This window comes from Chiloscyllium plagiosum, unplaced genomic scaffold, assembly GCF_037043375.1.
Source record: "Chiloscyllium plagiosum isolate Xiang-an unplaced genomic scaffold, Cpla_swu_hap1 HiC_scaffold_43, whole genome shotgun sequence".
In the NCBI taxonomy this organism is placed as follows: Eukaryota; Metazoa; Chordata; class Chondrichthyes; order Orectolobiformes; family Hemiscylliidae; genus Chiloscyllium; species Chiloscyllium plagiosum.
Genome location: NW_028270181.1, coordinates 25,986,869 through 25,997,184, shown reverse-complemented (window position 1 = coordinate 25,997,184; position 10,316 = coordinate 25,986,869).

The window sequence follows — 10,316 nt, the reverse complement described above, 5'->3', positions numbered from 1 at the left end:
CACTGGGCAGGGGCATTGGGCGGCGTCCGGAGACACTGGGCAGTGTCCAGAGACACTGGGCAGTGGCATTGGGCGGTGTCCGGAGACACTGGGCAGGGGCATTGGGCGCTGTCCGTAGACACTGGGTGGTGTCCAGAGACACTGGGCACGGGCATTGGGTGGTGTCCGGAGACACTGGGAGGTGTCTGGAGACACTGGGCAGGGGCATTGCGCGGTGTCTGGAGACACTGGGCAGGGGCATTGCGCGGTGTCCGGAGACACTGGGCAGGGGCACTGGGCGGTGTCCGGAGGCACTGGGCGGTGGCCGGAGACACTGGGCAGGGGAATTGGGCGGTGTCCGGAGACACTGGGCAGAGGCACTGGCGGTGTCCGGAGACACTGGGCAGGGGCACTGGGCGCTGTCCGGAGACACTTGGCAGTGTCCGGAGACACTGGGCAGGGGCATTGGGCGGTGCCCGGAGACACTGAGCAGGGGCACTGGGCGGTGTATGGAGACACTGGGCAGAGGCACTGGCCGGTGTCCGGAGACACTGGGCAGAGGCACTGGCCGGTGTCCGGAGACTCTGGGAGGGGCATTGGGCGGTGTCCGGAGACACTGGGCAGGGGCACTGGGCGGTGTCCGGAGGCACTTGGCGGTGTCTGGAGACACTGGGCAGGGTCACTGGCGGTGTCCGGAGACACTGGGCAGGGGCACTGGGCGGTGTCTGGAGGAACGGGGCATTGGGCGGTGTCCGGAGACACTGGGCAGGGGCACTGTGCGGTGTCCGGAGGCACTGGGCAGGGGGCATTGGGCGGTGTCCCGAGACACTGGGCAGGGGCATTGGGTGGTGTCTGGAGACACTGGGCAGGGGCATTGGGCGCTGTCCGGAGACACTGGGCAGGGGCATTGGGTGGTGTCTGGAGACACTGGGCAGGGGCATTAGGCGCTGTCCGGAGACACTGGGCAGGGGCACTGTGCGGTGTCCGGAGACACTGGACAGAGGCACTGGGCGGTGTCCGGAGACACTGGGCGGTGTCCGGAGGCACGGGGCAGGGGGCATTGGGCGGTGTCCGGAGACACTGGGCAGGGGCACTGGGCGGTGTCCGGAGGCACTGGGCAGGGGGCATTGGGCGGTGTCCGGAGACACTGGGCAGGGGCATTGGGTGGTGTCTGGAGACACTGGGCAGGGGCATTAGGCGCTGTCCGGAGACACTGGGCAGGGGCATTGGGTGGTGTCCGGAGACATTGGGCGGTGTCCGGAGACACTGTGCAAGGGCATTGGGCGGTGTCCGGAGACACTGGGCAGGGGCATTGGGTGCTGTCCCGAGACACTGGGCGGTGTCCAGAGACACTGGGTAGGGGCAATGGGCGCTGTCCGGAGACACTGGGCAGGGGCATTGGGTGGTGTCCGGAGACACTGGGCAGAGGCACTGGGTGGTGTCTGGAGGCACTGGGCAGGGGCATTGGGCGGTGTCCGGAGACACTGGGTAGGGGCATTGGGCGGTGTCCGGAGACACTGGGCAGAGGCACTGGGCGGTGTCTGGAGACACTGGACAGGGGCATTGGGCGGCGTCCGGAGACACTGGGCAGTGTCCAGAGACACTGGGCAGTGGCTTTGGGCGGTGTCCGGAGACACTGGGCAGGGGCATTGGGTGCTGTCCAGAGACACTGGGCGGTGTCCGGAGACACTGGGCAGGGGCATTGGGCGCTGTCCGTAGACACTGGGTGGTGTCCAGAGACACTGGGCACGGGCATTGGGTGGTGTCCGGAGACACTGGGAGGTGTCTGGAGACACTGGGCAGGGGCATTGCGCGGTGTCTGGAGACACTGGGCAGGGGCATTGCGCGGTGTCCGGAGACACTGGGCAGGGGCACTGGGCGGTGTCCGGAGGCACTGGGCGGTGGCCGGAGACACTGGGCAGGGGAATTGGGCGGTGTCCGGAGACACTGGGCAGAGGCACTGGCGGTGTCCGGAGACACTGGGCAGGGGCACTGGGCGCTGTCCGGAGACACTGAGCAGGGGGCATTGGGCGGTGTCCGGAGACACTTGGCAGAGGCACTGGGCGGTGTCCGGAGACAGAGGGCAGGGGCATTGGGCGGTGTCCGGAGACAGTGGGCAGGGTCACTGGGCGGTGTCCGGAGGCACTTGGCAGTGTCCGGAGACACTGGGCAGGTGCATTGGGCGGTGCCCGGAGACACTGAGCAGGGGCACTGGGCGGTGTATGGAGACACTGGGCAGAGGCACTGGCCGTTGTCCGGAGACACTGGGCAGAGGCACTGGCCGGTGTCCGGAGACACTGGGAGAGGCATTGGGCGGTGTCCGGAGACACTGGGCAGGGGCACTGGGCGGTGTCCGGAGGCACTTGGCGGTGTCTGGAGGCACTGGGCAGGGGCATTGGGCGGTGTCCGGAGACACTGGGTAGGGGCATTGGGCGGTGTCCGGAGACACTGGGCAGAGGCACTGGGCGGTGTCTGGAGACACTGGACAGGGGCATTGGGCGGCGTCCGGAGACACTGGGCAGTGTCCAGAGACACTGGGCAGTGGCTTTGGGCGGTGTCCGGAGACACTGGGCAGGGGCATTGGGTGCTGTCCAGAGACACTGGGCGGTGTCCGGAGACACTGGGCAGGGGCATTGGGCGCTGTCCGTAGACACTGGGTGGTGTCCAGAGACACTGGGCACGGGCATTGGGTGGTGTCCGGAGACACTGGGAGGTGTCTGGAGACACTGGGCAGGGGCATTGCGCGGTGTCTGGAGACACTGGGCAGGGGCATTGCGCGGTGTCCGGAGACACTGGGCAGGGGCACTGGGCGGTGTCCGGAGGCACTGGGCGGTGGCCGGAGACACTGGGCAGGGGAATTGGGCGGTGTCCGGAGACACTGGGCAGAGGCACTGGCGGTGTCCGGAGACACTGGGCAGGGGCACTGGGCGCTGTCCGGAGACACTGAGCAGGGGGCATTGGGCGGTGTCCGGAGACACTTGGCAGAGGCACTGGGCGGTGTCCGGAGACAGTGGGCAGGGGCATTGGGCGGTGTCCGGAGACACTGGGCAGGGGCACTGGGCGGTGTCCGGAGGCACTTGGCAGTGTCCGGAGACACTGGGCAGGGGCATTGGGCGGTGCCCGGAGACACTGAGCAGGGGCACTGGGCGGTGTATGGAGACACTGGGCAGAGGCACTGGCCGTTGTCCGGAGACACTGGGCAGAGGCACTGGCCGGTGTCCGGAGACACTGGGAGAGGCATTGGGCGGTGTCCGGAGACAGTGGGCAGGGTCACTGGGCGGTGTCCGGAGGCACTTGGCAGTGTCCGGAGACACTGGGCAGGGGCATTGGGCGGTGCCCGGAGACACTGAGCAGGGGCACTGGGCGGTGTATGGAGACACTGGGCAGAGGCACTGGCCGTTGTCCGGAGACACTGGGCAGAGGCACTGGCCGGTGTCCGGAGACACTGGGAGAGGCATTGGGCGGTGTCCGGAGACACTGGGCAGGGGCACTGGGCGGTGTCCGGAGGCACTTGGCGGTGTCTGGAGACACTGGGCAGGGGCACTGGGCGGTGTCCGGAGACACTGGGCAGTGGCACTGGGCGGTGTCAGGAGGCACTTGGCGGTGTCCGGAGACACTGGGCAGAGGCACTGGCCGGTGTCCGGAGACTCTGGGAGGGGCATTGGGCGGTGTCCGGAGACACTGGGCAGGGGCACTGGGCGGTGTCCGGAGGCACTCGGCGGTGTCTGGAGACACTGGGCAGGGTCACTGGCGGTGTCCGGAGACACTGGGCAGGGACACTGGGAGGTGTCTGGAAGAACGGGGCATTGGGCGGTGTCCGGAGACACTGGGCAGGGGCACTGTGCGGTGTCCGGAGACACTGGGCAGGGGCATTAGGCGCTGTCCGGAGACACTGGGCAGGGGCATTGGGTGGTGTCCGGAGACATTGGGCGGTGTCCGGAGACACTGTGCAAGGGCATTGGGCGGTGTCCGGAGACACTGGGCAGGGGCATTGGGTGCTGTCCGGAGACACTGGGCGGTGTCCAGAGACACTGGGCAGGGGCATTAGGCGCTGTCCGGAGACACTGGGCAGGGGCATTGGGTGGTGTCTGGGGACATTGGGCGGTGTCCGGAGACACTGTGCAAGGGCATTGGGCGGCGTCCGGAGACACTGGGCAGGGGCATCGGGTGCTGTCCGGAGACACTGGGCGGTGTCCAGAGACACTGGGCAGGGGCAATGGGCGCTGTCCGGAGACACCGGGCAGGGGCATTGGGTGGTGTCCGGAGACACTTGGCAGAGGCACTGGGTGGTGTCTGGAGGCACTGGGCAGGGGCATTGGGCGGTGTCCGGAGACACTGGGTAGGGGCATTGGGCGGTGTCCGGAGACACTGGGCAGAGGCACTGGGCGGTGTCTGGAGACACTGGGCAGGGGCATTGGGCGGCGTCCGGAGACACTGGGCAGTGTCCAGAGACACTGGGCAGAGGCATTGGGCGGTGTCCGGAGACACTGGGCAGGGGCATTGGGTGCTGTCCAGAGACACTGGGCGGTGTCCAGAGACACTGGGCACGGGCATTGGGTGGTGTCCGGAGACACTGGGAGGTGTCTGGAGACACTGGGCAGGGGCATTGCGCGGTGTCTGGAGACACTGGGCAGGGGCATTGCGCGGTGTCCGGAGACACTGGGCAAGGGCACTGGGCGGTGTCCGGAGGCACTGGGCGGTGGCCGGAGACACTGGGCAGGGGAATTGGGCGGTGTCCGGAGACACTGGGCAGAGGCACTGGCGGTGTCCGGAGACACTGAGCAGGGGCACTGGGCGGTGTCCGGAGGCACTTGGCAGTGTCCAGAGACACTGGGCAGGGGCATTGGGCGGTGCCCGGAGACACTGAGCAGGGGCACTGGGCGGTGTATGGAGACACTGGGCAGAGGCACTGGCCGGTGTCCGGAGACACTGGGCAGAGGCACTGGCCGGTGTCCGGAGACTCTGGGAGGGGCATTGGGCGGTGTCCGGGACACTGGGCAGGGGCACTGGGCGGTGTCCGGAGGCACTTGGCGGTGTCTGGAGACACTAGGCAGGGTCACTGGCGGTGTCCGGAGACACTGGGCAGGGGCACTGGGTGGTGTCTGGAGGCACTGGGCAGGGGCATTGGGCGGTGTCCGGAGACACTGGGCAGGGGGCATTGGGCGGTGTCTGGAGGAACGGGGCATTGGGCGGTGTCCGGAGACACTGGGCAGGGGCACTGTGCGGTGTCCGGAGGCACTGGGCAGGGGGCATTGGGCGGTGTCCAGAGACACTGGGCAGGGGCATTGGGTGGTGTCTGGAGACACTGGGCAGGGGCATTGGGCGCTGTCCGGAGACACGGGGCAGGGGCATTGGGCGGTGCCCGGAGACACTGAGCAGGGGCACTGGGCGGTGTATGGAGACACTGGGCAGAGGCACTGGCCGGTGTCCGGAGACACTGGGCAGAGGCACTGGCCGGTGTCCGGAGACTCTGGGAGGGGCATTGGGCGGTGTCCGGGACACTGGGCAGGGGCACTGGGCGGTGTCCGGAGGCACTTGGCGGTGTCTGGAGACACTGGGCAGGGTCACTGGCGGTGTCCGGAGACACTGGGCAGGGGCACTGGGCAGTGTCTGGAGGAACGGGGCATTGGGCGGTGTCCGGAGACACTGGGCAGGGGCACTGTGCGGTGTCCGGAGGCACTGGGCAGGGGGCATTGGGCGGTGTCCGGAGACACTGGGCAGGGGCATTGGGTGGTGTCTGGAGACACTGGGCAGGGGCATTGGGCACTGTCCGGAGACACGGGGCAGGGGGCATTGGGCGGTGTCTGGAGACACTGGACAGGGGCACTGGGCGGTGTCCGGAGACACTGGGCGGTGTCCGGAGGCACGGGGCAGGGGGCATTGGGCGGTGTCCGGAGACACTGGGCAGGGGCACTGGCCGGTGTCCGGAGGCACTGGGCAGGGGGCATTGGGCGGTGTCCGGAGACACTGGGCAGGGGCATTGGGTGGTGTCTGGAGACACTGGGCAGGGGCATTAGGCGCTGTCCGGAGACACTGGGCAGGGACATTGGGTGGTGTCCGGAGACATTGGGCGGTGTCCGGAGACACTGTGCAAGGGCATTGGGCGGTGTCCGGAGACACTGGGCAGGGGCATTGGGTGCTGTCCGGAGACACTGGGCGGTTTCCAGAGACACTGGGCAGGGGCAATGGGCGCTGTCCGGAGACACTGGGCAGGGGCATTGGGTGGTGTCCGGAGACACTGGGCAGAGGCACTGGGTGGTGTCTGGAGGCACTGGGCAGGGGCATTGGGCGGTGTCCGGAGACACTGGGTAGGGGCATTGGGCGGTGTCCGGAGACACTGGGCGGTGTCCGGAGACACTGGGCAGGGGCATTGGGCACTGTCCGTAGACACTGGGTGGTGTCCAGAGACACTGGGCAGGGGCATTGCGCGGTGTCTGGAGACACTGGGCAGGGGCATTGCGCGGTGTCCGGAGACACTGGGCAGGGGCACTGGGCGGTGTCCGGAGGCACTGGGCGGTGGCCGGAGACACTGGGCAGGGGAATTGGGCGGTGTCCGGAGACACTGGGCAGAGGCACTGGCGGTGTCCGGAGACACTGGGCAGGGGCACTGGGCGCTGTCCGGAGACACTGAGCAGGGGGCATTGGGCGGTGTCCGGAGACACTTGGCAGAGGCACTGGGCGGTGTCCGGAGACAGTGGGCAGGGGCATTGGGCGGTGTCCGGAGACACTGGGCAGGGGCACTGGCCGGTGTCCGGAGGCACTTGGCAGTGTCCGGAGACACTGGGCAGGGGCATTGGGCGGTGCCCGGAGACACTGAGCAGGGGCACTGGGCGGTGTATGGAGACACTGGGCAGAGGCACTGGCCGTTGTCCGGAGACACTGGGCAGAGGCACTGGCCGGTGTCCGGAGACACTGGGAGAGGCATTGGGCGGTGTCCGGAGACACTGGGCAGGGGCACTGGGCGGTGTCCGGAGGCACTTGGCGGTGTCTGGAGACACTGGGCAGGGGCACTGGGCGGTGTCCGGAGACACTGGGCAGTGGCACTGGGCGGTGTCAGGAGGCACTTGGCGGTGTCCGGAGACACTGGGCAGAGGCACTGGGCGGTGTCCGGAGACACTGGGCAGGGGCATTGGGCGGTGTCCGGAGACACTGGGCAGGGGGCATTGGACAGTGTCCGGAGACACTGGGCAGGGGGCATTGGGCGGTGTCCGGAGACACTGGGCAGGGGGCATTGGGCGGTGTCCGGAGACACTGGGCGGTGTCCGGAGGCACGGGGCAGGGGGCATTGGGCGGTGTCCGGAGACACTGGGCAGTGGCACTGGGTGGTGACAGGAGGCACTTGGCGGTGTCCGGAGACACTGGGCAGAGGCACTGGGCGGTGTCCGGAGACAGTGGGCAGGGGCATTGGGCGGTGTCCGGAGACACTGGGCAGGGGCACTGGCCGGTGTCCGGAGGCACTTGGCAGTGTCCGGAGACACTGGGCAGGGGCATTGGGCGGTGCCCGGAGACACTGAGCAGGGGCACTGGGCGGTGTATGGAGACACTGGGCAGAGGCACTGGCCGTTGTCCGGAGACACTGGGCAGAGGCACTGGCCGGTGTCCGGAGACACTGGGAGAGGCATTGGGCGGTGTCCGGAGACACTGGGCAGGGGCACTGGGCGGTGTCCGGAGGCACTTGGCGGTGTCTGGAGACACTGGGCAGGGGCACTGGGCGGTGTCCGGAGACACTGGGCAGTGGCACTGGGCGGTGGCAGGAGGCAACAGGCGGTGTCCGGAGACACTGGGCAGAGGCACTGTGCGGTGTCCGGAGACACTGGGCAGGGGCATTGGGCGGTGTCCGGAGACACTGGGCAGGGGGCATTGGACAGTGTCCGGAGACACTGGGCAGGGGGCATTGGGCGGTGTCCGGAGACACTGGGCAGGGGCACTGGCCGGTGTCCGGAGGCACTTGGCAGTGTCCGGAGACACTGGGCAGGGGCATTGGGTGGTGTCCGGAGACACTGGGCAGAGGCACTGTGTGGTGTCTGGAGGCACTGGGCAGGGGCATTGGGCCGTGTCCGGAGACACTGGGTAGGGGCATTGGGCGGTGTCCGGAGACACTGGGCAGAGGCACTGGGCGGTGTCTGGAGACACTGGGCAGGGGCATTGGGCGGCGTCCGGAGACACTGGGCAGTGTCCAGAGACACTGGGCAGTGGCTTTGGGCGGTGTCCGGAGACACTGGGCAGGGGCATTGGGTGCTGTCCAGAGACACTGGGCGGTGTCCGGAGACACTGGGCAGGGGCATTGGGCGCTGTCCGTAGACACTGGGTGGTGTCCAGAGACACTGGGCACGGGCATTGGGTGGTGTCCGGAGACACTGGGAGGTGTCTGGAGACACTGGGCAGGGGCATTGCGCGGTGTCTGGAGACACTGGGCAGGGGCATTGCGCGGTGTCCGGAGACACTGGGCAGGGGCACTGGGCGGTGTCCGGAGGCACTGGGCGGTGGCCGGAGACACTGGGCAGGGGAATTGGGCGGTGTCCGGAGACACTGGGCAGAGGCACTGGCGGTGTCCGGAGACACTGGGCAGGGGCACTGGGCGCTGTCCGGAGACACTGAGCAGGGGGCATTGGGCGGTGTCCGGAGACACTTGGCAGAGGCACTGGGCGGTGTCCGGAGACAGTGGGCAGGGGCATTGGGCGGTGTCCGGAGACACTGGGCAGGGGCACTGGCCGGTGTCCGGAGGCACTTGGCAGTGTCCGGAGACACTGGGCAGGGGCATTGGGCGGTGCCCGGAGACACTGAGCAGGGGCACTGGGCGGTGTATGGAGACACTGGGCAGAGGCACTGGCCGTTGTCCGGAGACACTGGGCAGAGGCACTGGCCGGTGTCCGGAGACACTGGGAGAGGCATTGGGCGGTGTCCGGAGACACTGGGCAGGGGCACTGGGCGGTGTCCGGAGGCACTTGGCGGTGTCTGGAGACACTGGGCAGGGGCACTGGGCGGTGTCCGGAGACACTGGGCAGTGGCACTGGGCGGTGTCAGGAGGCACTTGGCGGTGTCCGGAGACACTGGGCAGAGGCACTGGCCGGTGTCCGGAGACTCTGGGAGGGGCATTGGGCGGTGTCCGGAGACACTGGGCAGGGGGCATTGGACAGTGTCCGGAGACACTGGGCAGGGGGCATTGGGCGGTGTCCGGAGACACTGGGCAGGGGGCATTGGGCGGTGTCCGGAGACACTGGGCAGTGTCCGGAGGCACGGGGCAGGGGGCATTGGGCGGTGTCCGGAGACACTGGGCAGGGGCATTGGGCGGTGTCCGGAGGCACTGGGCAGGGGGCATTGGGCGGTGTCCGGAGACACTGCGCAGGGGCATTGGGTGGTGTCTGGAGACACTGGGCAGGGGCATTGGGCGCTGTCCGGAGACACGGGGCAGGGGGCATTGGGCGCTGTCCGGAGACACTGGGCAGAGGCACTGGGCGGTGTCCGGAGGCACGGGGCAGGGGCCATTGGGCGGTGTCCGGAGACTCTGGGCAGGGGCACTGGGCGGTGTCCGGAGGCACTGGGCAGGGGGCATTGGGCGGTGTCCGGAGACACTGGGCAGGGGCACTGGGCAGTGTCTGGAGACACTGGGCAGGGGCATTGGGCGGTGTCCGGAGACACTGGGCAGAGGCACTGGGCGGTGTCTGGAGACACTGGGCAGGGGCATTGGGCAGTGTCCGGAGACACTGGGAGGTGTCCAGAGACACTGGGCATGGGCATTGGGCAGTGTCCGGAGACACTGGGAGGTGTCTGGAGACACTGGGCAGGGGCATTGGTCGGTGTCCGGAGACACTGGGCAGGGGCATTGGGCGTTGTCCGGAGACACTGGGCAGTGTCCGGAGACACTGGGCGGTGTCCAGAGACACTGGGCTGGGCCATTGGGCAGTGTCCGGAGACACTGGGCAGGGGCATTGGGCGGTGTCCGGAGACACTGGGCAGGGGCATTGGGCGGTGTCCGGAGACACTGGGCAGTGTCCGGAGACACTGGGCAGTGTCCGGAGACAGTGACCGTCTTCATTCCGCTGGTTTTGAGAATTTTGTCCTTGCCCGGAATCTGCTGCAGCAATGAGTTTGTGCTTGTGAAGCATGTTTAAAATGTAGGATAGTATTCCCTGACACCGAAAGAGAATGAACAGAAATGATAAACAGTTTCTAGGGGGTTTTTTTTTGGATTAAAAATGATAAACTTCTCCCTTTGAGCCCGGTCAGGAACCACGTGGCCCGTGTCCTCACCATCATGGCGCCTGCGACGCGACTATCACGTGATGGAGGCGGCGGATCGTAAAGTGAGGCGGCCGCACTGCTGTAAAGTGTCGCGA